Source organism: Vipera berus, assembly GCF_964194415.1.
Source record: "Vipera berus genome assembly, chromosome: 1".
NCBI classification, from domain to species: Eukaryota; Metazoa; Chordata; class Lepidosauria; order Squamata; family Viperidae; genus Vipera; species Vipera berus.
The window spans coordinates 277,839,543-277,854,957 of NC_138202.1; the positions used below are offsets into that span (position 1 = coordinate 277,839,543).

Genomic DNA, 15,415 nt, shown 5'->3' on the forward strand with positions numbered 1-15,415 from the left:
TCACCCCCCATAGCAAGAGGTGGAATGTCCGAATAGACCCGGGATGAAGGTATGCAAAGCCACTCAGTCTTGTCGGGGTTGAGTTGAAGTCTGAAGTAATGCCAAAGTTGGAAACATTAAGAAATAAAATGCAGTTTGACTGTATTACCTAGAAAATGGAAATGAAGCAGAACAACAGTTTCTGCCAATCTAATGATTTTTTTTCATTGCCAGCACGGTTTTCCAACAACCAAAATGAATACTAGATACTGTATATGAATAACAGTACACAGAAGTCAAACTGGCTACATAATTGATAGGAGGAGGTGAAAGAACTCATTTATAACGGGGCTGACTGTAAAAGAGATAATGAATTGGGTATTTTTATGTGCAAATTCTAAATTAAGCTAAAGAAGAAGAAGGTCAACCAGTTTCCATGATGTGATCTTGAACACGCACCCACATTTCCAGGGAAAACATCAGATATTGCTTTGAAATCCTGAACTTTATTGACACACAGTCAGTGGAACTGTGGAATGAACTTAAGGATATTGTTATGGATGAATGAGAAAGGAGACTGACAAAAATCAAGAAAAGAAAATGGTGAACAAGCTTATCAGAACAAGCCATGAAAGAGAATAAAACAAAACCAAGAATGACCAAGATTTCAGGAAAGAAGTTAACAAAGAATTTAAGTAGCAGTATGATAGCAATATTAGTAAATACTGAAGACAGAAACAAACACAGGAAAATAAGAATAAGAAAAGTCTTCCCCAAAAAATTCAGAAGGAAGTTCTAACCTTGAATTGGTATTCTAGAGCAGTGTTTTTCAACCACTGTTCCGCGGCACACTAGTGTGCCGCGAGATGTTGCCTGGTGTGCCGTGGGAAAAATTGAAAAGTAATTATAAAATACTTTCTTTGTGTTTATTTGATTCCTATTCAAGAGAATTACTTTATATATAGTCAATATAGGCACAGAGTTAAATTTTTTAACATTTTCTAATGGTGGAGTGCCTCGTGATTTTTTTCATGAAACAAGTGTGCCTTTGCCCAAAAAAGGTTGAAAAACACTGTTCTAGAGGATGTTAATGGATAGGTAGTGATTGATTCTAAGAACACAGATGAAAGGATAATAATGAAATTCTGTATAGTAGATACATTAGCATCAAACATAATATTCCTGACAAGATATTCCTGATAAGAACCTCTAGTATTACAAAGTGAAGTTAGGTCAGCACTTTCATCTTTACCAAGATGGAAGGCTACAGATATTTATGGAATATCTGCAGAAAGCAGCCAAAAAAGAATCTGCTTTTTTTTTTCACCAACTGTGTCAGCAAATCAGAAAAACCAAACAGTGACTGACAGATTGGAGGAAGTCAGTATACATACTTGTTGGGAAGCAACCAATCTGGGAGGAAAGGAGAATCAATTGCAGGCTAGCCCGGAGTCACCGCACAACAACAAAAAAGGCTAGGTCTGACTCCATCCCAAGTTCCTTTCCATCTATCTAATTGTTCTCAGGAATAGGCTGCCAGACTGGGGAGATTCCTGTATTATAGTAGGTGGCTTGAACTCTGCATGTGTGGGTCGGGTTGTTTACACCTGATAATACTGTACCAATACCAAAGAAAGAAGACTTAACAGTTGTGCAATAGTTACACAAACTATTATAAAATATCCTTAATTTCACTTGCTATTAAAATAATACTGAGAAACATCCAACACAGATTAGAGCCTCACATAGAAAAGGAGATGCCAAGATGGCTGGCTTTAGACAAGGACAAGTAACATGATACATTATTTTTGATGCCCACCAAATAATTGAGGAAGCCAAAGAATGCAAAAAAGAAATCAATATGTGCTTCATTGATTACAGAGAGGCCATTGATTATGTCAATCATGTCAAGCTGTGCTTAGGAAAAGAGGAATCCCAAAATACCTCATTGCCCTCATGCAAAAATAGACACAGATCAGGAAGCCGTAATCTGGCAGAACATAGTGAGCCAGAATGGTTCTGGTTTGGCAAATGAGTGAGACAAGGTTGTTTACTCTCTATTTATTTATGCAAGCTATATGTGGAATATATATTGAGGAAAGCAGAGTTTTAAGGTTGGCCAAAAAAAAACACCCCATCAATAACCTCTGCTATGCTGATGACATTACTCTGATAGTTGAAAATGCAGTTGATCTGGTGCGTGTTTCTATGATGTTGTATTGTTTCATTGCATGTGAACAATGTCTTTGCCATCCTCTTCTGATTCAATGGAGAGAACCGAACAGTTTTGAGCCCAGGTTTGCGCCCAAGAACAATTTTGGAAATTATACCCAGAATCGATTTGCTAGTTTGCAGAGTTGCCTATCACAACCTGAAATATCCAAGTACCTATGCAAGAAGCTCCAAGCCCACTTCCTGCTAATTATTTTATGTTTTACTGGGACATTTGTGGCCACTTAAACCAGGGCAGAGAACTACGTAAGTCTCAGTGCAGGGAAAGGGTGGTGGAGATTAGCACAGAGTAGTAGATCCTGTGCTCCGTGATCCCTCATGCTGTGCTTTTCTCTATTTTGGGGGATGCTTCTAGCTGTAATTATTGATTGAAGATCAACATCAGCATCTTCACTGACTGACAACCTGATGAACTGCAGTAGAGAATAGCATCAAACTCTTGAGTTGTAGGGCCAAAGAGAAATGCAGCTTTATGAATAATTTATCATAACCTGCACTTTGAAAATTTAGACCTTAATCTTCAAATTGCTCTTCTGGCACAAGTTTACTGCCATTTTGTTTCCAGTGCATTATCCTGATGTTTCTCTTCAAGAGAGCTGGATTTTTTATTCAGAATTTTTATTGAATCCCTTTCACATGCTATGGCTGACCTGACTTGTTTAAAATGCCCATTTGTTTCAGGCCACAAATACAACATTTGTAACCGGTGAAGTTACATTGAATTTGCCAACTTATTTCTCCAAAGCTTTTGTTAGCTCTGAGCATTGTGCACATAAAGGCATCTGGGCTCCCTTTTGTGCCCTAACATTGATTAGAGACCTCTTTGAAATGGAAAACTTGCTTGAACCATTTTCTACTGACTGTAGAAACGGGACCACGATTTGTAATGTTTTTGGCTGGCTTCTGTCAAACAACACCCATTTGGAAGAATAGATTCACTTAACATAGTAATAAAATATAAGAGTAGAATCCTCTAAGTAATTCTCTTAAACCAACTCCATTGGGATGGTGGTGGTACATCTGTTCTAGTGCTCCATGATTCCTCATTGGCTTTCAGTACTGTCAACAGCTATCCTCCTGTGTCAGCTGTGGGGATTAAAAGTGAGAGGCACTGGGATCTAATGATTCATGTCATTCCTAAGTGGTCAATTCCAATTGGTCTTGAGAAGAGGCAGGGAAAGATCGTGTCTGCAGCCCCTCGTATTTAGGATGCCTTAAGGTTCAGTGCTTTTCTTTATGCTGTTTAACATCAACATGAAACTACTGGTATGAGGTTATCCAGCATTTTGAGGTTCAGGAACATTAGTGTACCAATGATAACCAGCTTTACATCACAACCCCAAGCCACATAGGTGAAGCTGCCAATGTATTAACCCAGTGTCTACAGGCTGTTCAGATGTGGATGGGTGGAAAAGACTTCAGTTCAGTCCTGAGTGGCTTTGGCTGTTTGGCCTTGGCCTACCAGGTCAGGAATGTTACCATATTTGGTTTTGGAAGAGGATGCTCTTCCCCATTCAAGACTGGTGCACAACTTGGTCCTTTTGCAGCTACTGCTGAAGGAGCAGTTAGCAGCTATGATCAGGAAGACCTTTGCACAGGAGGTTCACCTAGTGTGCCAGTTGTGCAGTTTTCTCAAACTGGAGGCCTTTCAGACAGTTACTAATGGGTCACATCACAATTGGATTATTGCAATGCACTTTATATGGGGTTGCCCTTGAAGACCACCTGATTCAAAAAGCAGTAGCAAAAGTGCTAATGGGTGCCTGTCTGCATGCCCATATGTCACCTTTGCTCTGTGAGCTGCTTTGGTTACCAGTTAGCTTCTAAGTACAATTCAAGATGCTGGTTGTTACCTATAAAGCCCAGTATTGCATAGGGCCTGGATATCTGACGGACTGGTTGTCGCCAAGAGTTTTTGCCCACCCAGTGTGTTGTGGCAGAGTGGTGGGTGTGCTTCAGGTTCCTTCTGTTAAATGGCATCATCAATACATGCCTTATTTGTCATAGCACCCACCCTCTGGAAGCAGCATCCCAGAGTTAAGGACAGTGCCCCCTTTTTCCTAGGATTCTGGAAAGCTCTTAAAACCTGGCTTTGATCCAAGATCTGGGAATAATATATTTTTATTTGGTTGTTTTGGGGAAAAGTTTTTGCTATTTTGTTTGATCTATATTGTTTTTATATTGTTTTAATCTGGATTGTCTATGCAGTATTATGTTTTATCTGTTTTATGGATTTTTTCATTTTGTACTTTATTCAGAATCCATTGGAATTAAGCAGCTATAATAACTTTAAACAATAAATTAAATAAACAATGGAAAACTACACACACACACACACACACACACAAACACACACACACACACAAGATATGCAAGGTAAATGGACACAAATTAGGGCTTAAATTATGAATCTTTTGTTCTGGATCCTAAATCATTACCGGAACATAAAATAGTTACACATTCTTTCAATTTTTTGTACAGGTTAAAAGAGGTAATTTCTAAATACGAATAAAATATAAAACTGATGTTTTATTAAAGGATTAATGAAAAGTGATTAACTATATCCCTATATTCTTGGAGAACTCCCGCAAAACCCATTTGTTTGGCACCCTTGGTGCTCTTCTTGGTTTGAAATAAGTATGCCCTGTTTCATCATGCTTAGATTAAAATAGTACATAGGGAACAGCTAAAAATTCAGAATCTAATGCAAACATTAAATGGTCTCATGCTGTTAGTCTGGCATACATTTTCATGAAGAGGATGCTTTATAAGCCTTTATTTATTAAGGAAAATATATATGGGTCAGGATTAATTTAAAAAAACTTTTAATTGTTTTCTCTTTATAATTTTCACAGCGGTGCATAGTTAAATATTCATGATAATGTTGATGATACGCTGCTAAAGGTCTGGAGTTTCAAAATCAACACTGGTTATTTAACCCTTTTCATCCGATGCACCAAGAGAGATTTCCCCAGAAAATCCCAAAGCTCTGGAATAATTAGAAAAAAAGTAATGAGGGTTTAATTAGTCCTTGAGATGCACTAAAATAGGACTACTGAGAACTCTCTTCCCCCCCCCTTGTTTGAACATGGACTGCGAGTAGATCTGATGCCATTTTGGATGCTGTGATACGTTGGAAAATGTATTCCATAGCTCGAGGCAGTTTCATGGCACCATTCTGTGCCTGGCAGATCTGCACGGAAGGTACCCATCATGACAGTTTCTAACAAAAACTCGCATTCACCATCCTTTGCACAGGAGCCCGTTTTACATTCTTCTTCCTCTGGGGTCTTTCTTTTTTCCTTCCCCTCATTTATGTGCTGTGTATTAGCGTTAGTGTTTCATCTCGCTTTTTTGTCCCACGGTTTTTACACAGGGAAGGGCAAGGAAGGAAACATGCTTCAAACATAAGCATGTTTGGGGGGAAAAGTGGATTGCAAAGAATCACAGTGGGTAACAAATTGGAGCCTTATAGAATCCAGGTGCTGCCAAAGGAAAACTTAATCTGTTTGACACACCTGCATTAAGCATTATCTCAAATTCAAGCTCCTATTTAATTTTAGATCTTCACAGACATATTTACTAAGAGCTGCAATGTAGTAAATTTCAGTGGAGTGGAGATTATTATCCAGAAAGAAGCAAAAACAGAAAGGATGCACTCTGGCATTTTGGTGTTTTTACGGTTGGGTTTTTATTTTATTTTATTTTTGGGATGCACAATAACAAGCTGAATTTCTGTTGTTTAACACTCTCGGTTTACTTATACCTTTTCATATACTTCTATTATCTATATCCTGTCACTTCATCATCCATTTGTTTTCATTTGATGCAACATAAATCTTATCTATATGGAAGTCATGTGTATAATTTAGGGATTTATTTATTTTTTCCTCACATTCCCTGCTCAGATTCCATCATTTAGTACTGACATTTGATAAAAGGTCTCTTTTTCCTGACGTCTGTTTGCCATCTCTAAGTCAGATGCAAAGGAATAAAAATCCTAATCAAACTGCAATTCAAAAAGCGCTTTCTAGTAGGACCGTTTTTGATCATAAAAGGATTGTCAAAGCAAAAACATCCAAACCTTCTGAGGAGGGTTTACAACTGATCTGTTGCATAATAAACCTATTCACACTGTTGTTTTGTATTTTTATACAGTTACTTTCAATTTTTATGTTCTTTCAGGGGGTTTTAATCCAAAGCAGAACTATAGTAAGATGAAAATCATTTTAAACTTTGCTTTTAAATCTGGTTTGTTTGAAAGGTCTCCAGCAAGGTTCCCAATTTGCTGACACTATGCAAAATTGCACTTTGCTGGCTTCTTTTTCTGGTTTATTTGAACAGGAGCAAAGTAATTATATGCAAATGTATGCAGTGTATCTTTGCTTACCACTAAGCCGCTATGAGACAGAAACAATTTCCACTATATAGATGTTACCCAAGTGCTCTAGATGCATATAATCATTTATACAGTGATCATGTAGCAGTCAATGAAGTGATCAATTGAAGTTTCTAAAGATTATTAATTAGGCAGCTTTGGGGCAACTATGAAAAAGCCCCTGCTTCTTATCAGAAATTCCCCTTTGAGAAACAAAGTGCTTTTTGAGCGGGTTGATAAATCAGAACACAATCTATATAAATATGATCTCTTCTCTATAACTGTTCTCAGACTATACAAAGTACCTCTGGTGGTGGAGTTTTATAGGGTTAGGGAGAATGTATTTGAAATTCTCTATAAAGCTTAAGGAGCTCTCAAGGGCAAGATCACACGTAGTAAGCTAGAATATTTGGAGAAGAGTAGAAACAAATGTTTCACTCACAAAATCAAGGGAGATGAGGACAGTCATCACGATCAACATTGTAAAGCAGTTGTATTCTAATAGTGTCTTTCAATTTAATTTTGATTCTTAACCTCCCAAGGATTTATCGACATGTGTTATTGGGAATTCATTCACTTGTTTAGGATGTTGCCTTATTAATTTTTGATCTGGTTACACCCAATGTTTGTCAAGGACTAACGTTTTATTTTGCTGCTGCCATTTTTAAAAGAGATGTCGGAGTACCAAACTAACTGTATTCTTGGAGAATCCCAGTGCCAGTTTCAGCATCTGATAAATTTCAGCTTCAAGTTCTCAACCAACTTCATCTGGAAAGTCAGTTGATTAATTGCTAAATATATAGCAAAAAAAAGCTTATATACAGAAAGAAACAAACGGGAAGAGTGTACGCAAAGATAAAAGGCAACATTTTCATCAACTGCTTGGAGGAAGAAGACAAGTTTGAACTAAATAATCATATTGACACAATAGCAAACTAAAATCAGATCTCTAGCTAAAAAATATAGCAGCTGGTTACTGGGCTTTTTCCTTTGATAAACCTTTTCATTTTCCCATAGATGAATTTGTTTACTTCAGAAATAATATTTTTGTTATTATTGTTTAGTAAGGGGAATAACTGGCTTATACTCTGCTTTAGTACAGTTGCTAACAATAAGTCATCTCAAGAGAAAATTTCTGTATATTTTTATTAGGTAGCTAAAGCCTCATCCCCAGACTTCAATGAGAAACAAATCAGAATCATTCTTTGTTGAAAATTTGTGTGTGTGTGTGTATGTGTGTGTGTGTGTGTTTCAGCCTGATTGGTCTTGTTGAGCCTTTTGTACCCAGGACGATTCTTTCACTGTGAAAATTAACTTAGTATTATAGCATACAATTTGTTTTCAAAGGTTTCCTAATTCAGGCCCTGTTCTTTTCTAAAGTAGAGTTTGGGGGAAACCTCTGTCAAAAATTCTGAAGAGCTGTTGTTAGTTAATGTAAATAATTCTAAGATGATTTGAGTTGGCATAAGGCAGATAACTTGTGTTCCAAAAAAAAATACGGCTTCTTTTGATTGATCATTGTTGCTTCATTGTTCCTATTAATTGTGGACATATCTGAAGATTCTCAGGTGATCCTTCTCACCCCGAATAGTCTTAGCACATTTTTTGCATTCTAAGGACAACAACCACATTTCAGAGCGTAGTAGATCCTATGGTTTCCTCAGTGCAAGATTAGCTTTTGGGGGAGTGGGGAGGAGTTCCAAACAGTTACTGTAGGAAATGAGCTCAGCTTGTATACATTTCGGTGCTGCCTAGGCATATTTAATAATTATTCATGGAACACAAAATGTTATTTTTCCTTTTCCTTGTCATCCACTTTCAAAATTACTATTCAGAATTCTTATCACACACTCCCAACGGACTTCATTGGCAATACAAGTGGAGGCCCTTATTTTTCACATGATTTTTCTCCCCTGGGTTTCTCAGTATGTTCAAAGCATACTCAGAGCTTATCTTTATTTAAATCTGTTTGTGACATAGCTAGACTTGATCTTTTAACCTATCCTCCTCCAGAAACTTTTACATTCCTCCCTTTCTTTTTCCTTCCTTTCTTCCTTGCATTCTTACTCTTTTCTGGCTTCATGATGAATCCTTGCATTTTGCTTTTACTCTCTGGTTCCTAAGATTAGTTGTGCATTCAAATTACTGCCAGCAGCCTGCTAATTCAATTGCTTTGAACCTGTCTTGTCCATTAATCTATCTTCATTTTGAATTCAGAATAAATATCTCTCTCGCTCAACTTACTTTCTTTCTGGATAGGCAAAAACAAATGTGGCACAGTTAATGATTCTTTAGAGGAGCCAAGAATCCTCCTGCCATCTTAGCTAGCAGGCACTGAGCAAACAGAGAAGTACAGTCAAATTCAAAAATTTCTTTACTCTGAATGAGTTTTGTTTTAGGAGGGAACCTGTTCATCCTTTCCATTCCATAGGCATTGTTTTGTTTGCTTGCTTGCTTCTTTGTTCAATTTACAAGTCACCTTAATTTTCCAAACAATTCTGCACAACGCCTTGGCAAATTTATTACCCAGTTTACCGTGTGTTGTAGTTTTGAGTTTCCGGTTTTCAGTTACCTTTATCTTTATATTTACAACACTTTGTAGGTTAGAGAGATCCTAGCAAGGAAGCATCCTTTCATCCTTCTCTAGTATACTTGCTAGGAAGTTGGAAGATATTCAAACTGACTCCTTGCCCCTTTGGTTTTCTAGAAATAATATTTCAGTTTGTCTTGTTGGTCATGACAATGTACCCAAACCAGGTAGACAGCCCTGTGATAAAGCTGGTACAACCTGAAACACGGGCATCGAGTTAAGTAGACGTCCTAGAAAACAAGTGGCCCTTGAAAAGGTACACTCTTTTTAGGTCGGATTTAAATCAGAAACTCTTCAGCAGTACAATGCTATTGCTGATTTTTATGGTTTTCTGTAATCAGTCAAGAGCAGTTATAGTTTTCCTGAACATTTGCTAACACTCTGCTAGAGATCAGAAGAGGCTGAAGAAATACCGTATTTTCCGGCGTATAAGACGACTGGGCGTATAAGACGACCCCCCAACTTTTGAGATGATTTTCAAGATTTTTCGTCTTATACGCCGGAAAACCAGCGAGCCCGGGAAGGCACACCCTCCCCTCTCACTGTGGAGGAAGCAGGGCAGGCTGGCGTCTGGCGGGAGCCGGCAGGGCAGTCCTGCGCACGCGCGCACTCCCCAGCTGTTAAGGAGCACTCCTTAGCAGCTGGGGAGTGCGCGCGTGTGCAGGACTGTCCTGCCGGCTCCCGCCCGACGCTCTTTCCTCTTGAGGCAGCATCCCCGAGGACTCCTTAGGAGCCGGGGAGCGATGCTGCCTCAAGAGGGAAGAGCGTCTGGCGGGAGCCGGCAGGGCAGTCCTGCGCACGCGCGCTCCCCAGCTGTTAACGAGCACTCCTTAGGACTAATTTATAATCTCTCATGTAAGAAAATGCTGGGGGGGGGAAAAAGAGAGTTCATAATATGGTTTGCCCTGAAAAGGGATTTTGATGGTTATCATGTGTGTTTGCAAAGGATTCACGGGTCGGGGAAAGGGAGGCATGTGGAGGAATGCTAATGACCAAACCCTCATATCAATGGTACAATGATTTTGTCGTATCAGTGGTACAATCATTTTGACGTCATCTTGGCTTGTTAAAGTTACCGGTGCATGCAGCATGTAGGTGTATTCAAACACAGAGCCAGAGAGGTAAGAGCGTAGAAAGGCGAGGTGCCAATACGTGGAGAAAAGAAAGGATGCGACCTATTAAAAATGCCTAGCACTTACTTAAGTAACTACAAAGATTCAGCAAACGGAGTAAGCCCGGTGGAAGAAGAACTGCCGGGGCTGCCTCTTCAGAGGGAAGGAAGAACGCGCGCCTCGCCTCCCCTATCCCAACGCCGTCTGCTGCCACGGTCTAGGGTTGGGTTACCTATAGCCCACACGTACGTCGGGCGCTTTCTCCCCTTCCAATTTTTTTTCACGACAAATGACACCCTCTTGCGGAGGGGGGGATGCACGTTGAGGGGCGGCGCCCGCAAGAGCGCGAAAGAGACGAAGCCGCGCTAGAAAGGCGGGCGGCGCGCGGCAGCATCCGGAGCTTGCGCGAGGGGCATCTGGGAGGCCGGCACGCGAGCACGGGAGAAATTCCGGCGCGGCGCGAAAGCAGGTGCTGCTCACCCGCCTGCCTGCACGCTCGCTCGCTGGCTGGCTCTCCCGCTCGCTCGCTCCCCGGCTCCTAAGGAGTCCTCGGGGATGCTGCCTGAAGAGGGAAGAGCGCGCGCACTCCCCGGCTGCTAAGGAGTGCTCCTTAACAGCTGGGGAGCGCGTGCATGCGCAGGGCAGTCCTGCCGGCTCCCGCCCAATCGCTGATTTTTTTCCGGCGTATAAGACGACTGGGCGTATAAGACGACCCCCCAACTTTTGAGGTGATTTTCATGGGTTAAAAAGTCGTCTTATACGCCGGAAAATACGGTAAGTTCAGTGGGAAGGTGTTTTCTAATCAAACTCTGAAGTATCACAATGCAGTAAATTGTTGGGGGGAAAAGGAAGTTGGCATTTGTGTTATCAAAAACAGTTCACTTTTGGATCAGTTTGGCAATCAGGATATAGTAAGCTAAGGATCCACAGTTTAAGTATATGCTACTTTTTAAAAAAAAAAAATAAGCTCCTTTGTGCATTGCTCTACGGTTTACTTGACATCATTAAGCAAGATTTGTATGAGGAAACTGGATTTTTCTTCACAAACTATCGTCTGCGGGAATCTGTCTAATCCTTCCCCCAATTCCAATTTATCAATGATAGATGATATTAATTTTGAGGCTTAAACAGGAAGAAAATAAAAAAGGAGGGGATATACTTAAATATCATTGCTGCTTTTATGTAGATGAGGTTTTTGTCTTATCAGAAAGAGAATTGGTTGAGAGATTTAGCCACTTAACTTAATAGCACAGCTGGTGGACCTCCAGGGGGTCTTGGTTAAAGCTTTAGTTGGGTCGTTATTTTCTGCTTTCACCAAAGCAATTCAGTTTGCGAAGAGGAATGAATAAACAAATAAAGACCGAACACAGAATTAAAATAGAGGATTTTAAAATATATAAGCAGTAGAACAAACGTCTCTACTCTCAACAAAATTTGGCATCCTTTTCAGTAGAAGACAAATGTGCAAAGATGACAAACTGTGTGAGTTATTTCACCAAAGAAGCATTTTTAAAGCATCTTTCCTTGAATTTATGCAAAAAGCTGTCTCAGCAAGATGCAAATCTTAGCAGTCATTATTTAAATGTTCAGGGTGCTAAACAAAAAGTTTGTTATTGTAGCCCAGTGAATTTTTATTGGTTTACTACTACCCAAAAATGCCCACTAGAACAGCTTGAAGTTTATGTTAGCTAATAAAATTGCTTGCCAAAAATCCTTAATTTCTGTGGCTGCTGTACCAGCAAAAATAAAATAACTGGAAAGCAAGGGGGGCGGGCAGGGGAAGGTGTCAGTAAGGTTGAAAGTGATGAGTCAGGGTTTGCATTGACCTGGTTTTTCTTCCCAAATAGACATTTATAGCCTCATCTTCCGTGGTTTTAAAATTCAGAATTTGACATTTTGTAAAGTGGTTGATGGTGTACTATTAGGGACTCGTTGAGAGCACCTGCCTTCATTTTCCACTGCTACTTGGATTCTCTTCCAACTGATTTTATAATATACCTTCTATCTATCCAATGAGGCATGGGCTCTACTAATACAAATGTTTAAAAGATAGTGTTTTGCTAATGATCTAATCTGTCTCACATAAATATCATTTAAGATACCTTATATTGAAAGTTTGAAGCTACATTATTTTGCAACTGGCCAATCCATCTGAACTTGCTTTTAGAATAGCTTTTTGTCCTGTGATAGTTAAGCTTTCAACATTTAAGCTAATAGACCTTTTGAATCAAAACTCATTGCTGTTGAAGCACCCTGTGTCTGTTATCAGTATCTTCTTATTCAGCAGGTTGTTCAGATTTGATTACTGTTAAAGTACATTTAATAACAGTGTGCATGCTAGAATGTATTTATCAGCCGCGTGTCTGATTTTGCTAGTCCAAGAATTATGTGCCAACAGGTTCAGTAGAAAATCAAAAATTGTCACTGAAACATGTCAAATATTATCATATTTGTAAGGGATTGTGACTAGTTGGCAGATCAAAATAGCATTTATGTTCAAATAAATGTTGCTGATTGTGGGAAGTCAGCTTCCAAGAGAAGGAAATATTAAAAGGGCAGAATATATATCCCTAAAGGATTTTAAAAGCAGAAACCAACCCTGCCCCCAAGTCTCTCTGTCCCAAGCACAAACCAAGTCTGCAGGAATGCAGATATGATAATCTTGTCCAGAAACGGATTAGGAAGAAAGATCTCTAGAGTCAACATCAGTCACAGCCCCAGGGAAGCAGGGGACATAATAGGACATACCCACAACCATCAAGATTCCTAGAGGGGCACACCTAGATTCAGGACAGAATACGTGACACAGGAAATACAAAGCCTGAAACAGGAAATAACTCCAAACAATAGAGTCCAGGGGGTATAAAAACCCGCTACCCACATGTGGTCCGTCCTTTTTTTCCTGATAGATCCATCTTTCTGTCTGGCTTTCCTCTGCAATAAACTACAACCTTCTTCCCAAAGCAGTTGCCATGTTTATTTCCCGCTTGGATGAACCATGATGAAGACTTTTCTTCCAACATTAGCAAGGAATGTTTATGGGAAATATTAGGACTTTTAATTATTCAGAATGTTGTCAAGAAAAGTATATGAACAACTGATTTATACAGAGAGAGTGACAAATTTGTGAAATATAACTGAAACACAATATTACTGAAACATTAAGATAATCCTGCTTTTGGACACAATAGTTCTAGTGGCTTCTATGACTTGCCTTTCTTAATTCTCCAAGTGCTCATGTCTTGTTTAAAGCATGTGTGAAAAATGGCTTTCTCAAAACAGGATTAGGATGGGAGTATTAAAACTTCTATACTGATGATCTGATAGTGGAGGAGTTTTCTGTAACATTATTGTAGACAGATCACTTTTTGTCTATGCTGTTAGATTACCATATATACCCCTGTATAGGTAGAGGAAAAGTGAAAATGGTCTGCTTTTCAGGCACAGGATGGATCTAGAAGATTTCCTGAATATACTTGGGGAATTTCCCCCGTTGTTTGTTAACAATTCTGTTGAAGACCAGGCCAATTTGTGGAACACAGAGATGGCCCTAACAGTTAGCACTAGTGCTCCTAAATACAACTAGTTATAGCAGAACTCAAAGAGGCATCTTGATGTATTAGCAGAGCTGAGTGTAATGAAATTAGTAAGGAAAGAGCTGTAGTGGAGTAATGTAACATAATTTATAATGTAGAGCAGGGGTGTCAAACTGCCAGCCCATGGGCCGGTTTCCTCATACTGAAGCTGCACCCACCCCTTTGTTGGCAATGCAAAAAGAGTTGCAATACATCGCGACGCATCACATGACATGTTTGACACCATGATATACAGGGAAATGCAAATGAAGAAATTCTCAGGAAGGATTAAATCAAACATGGAGTTGGGGGTACTTTAAGTGGCTTAGCTGGAAAAAAAACAATACTAGTGACAGCAATTAAACAGGGCAAATTTCTTAACCTGAGTCTGCAGTGAACAGGGTAGTGATGCTTTTTTACACTGTATGGCATCTCCACCAAGATATTGGAGGATAGAATCCAGAAATGTTGGAACAATTTTCAACACACTTTTCAAATGAAGTTGATTAGATTTGCAGGGATTTTATTTCCAATGTTGAGATAGGCCATAGGGTACCTTGATAGATAACCTTGATAACTGCTTATCCTGTTCATATAGAATTCTTTGAAGCTTTTATTTGTTGACATTGATAGAATATGTGGAGAGCTAAAGTCCACCTTATGGTTGCTCATACTTTACCCTTAAAATTGGCCACGTTTCAACTTGACCCCATGTCTGCTTGATTTTTTAAAAAGGTCCTGTCTGACTACTCTTCAATAATTCTTTTCTTGGATATGGTGATTGAGAAAGTGGTATATCTTTATCCACACAATGATGTAGATCAGGGGTGTCAAACTCAATTTCATTGAGGGCCACATCAGCATTGTGGTTGCCCTCGGGGGGCCGGGTGGGTATGGCCAGGGTGGGCGTGGCCTACTGGGTGGGCGTGGCTGGAGTGCATATGGCCTACTGGGTGGGCATGGCCAGCTCTACATCGTTCGCATCAAGGGTGCCTATGGGGGCCTGGGCAGGAGTGGGACAGATCTGGGGGTCTCTGGCAGAAGGAGGATCTCTGGGCCAGGGCCAAGGCAGCGGGGGCTGTTCCCTCACTGTTTCCAGGATGGCTTCGGGGGCCACATGAAACCACTTCACAGGCCGGGTCCGGCCCCCGGGCCTTGTGTTTGACATGTCTGATGTAGATTTTGTTAATATGACCCTGCTAGCTTTCCAGGATTTTTCAGCAATTTAATGCCAACAAGTAGGATATCTTTCTGAGACATCAGTGGGTTTGGATCTAAAGACACTTTCCCCATGGTTTTAGTCCTTTCTACCTAAAAAAGGGTAATGGGGCACTATAGTTTGACACTTGCATTATAGGCATGTGATGTCCCAGAGGATTCTCTCTTATCTTCTGTGATGCTTAACATCGAAATGAAATAGCTAAGGGTATTCGTTTGAAGCTTTGAAATGTGATAGCATCAAAATCCTGATGGCAACCAATGTCACAATTCTGTTTCACCCAGCCCCAAGAAACTAATCAGGCCTCTTGAATGTTGCCTTATCTTATGA

The 15,415-nt window shown here is 39.8% G+C and overlaps 1 protein-coding gene across 5 annotated transcripts in view; it reads left to right on the forward strand.

Annotated features, from left to right (window-relative positions):
* ARID1B (AT-rich interaction domain 1B) overlaps positions 1 to 15,415 on the forward strand; it is a 448,568-nt gene that overhangs the window by 341,149 nt on the left and 92,004 nt on the right. The gene's annotated exons all lie outside the window — the stretch shown is intronic.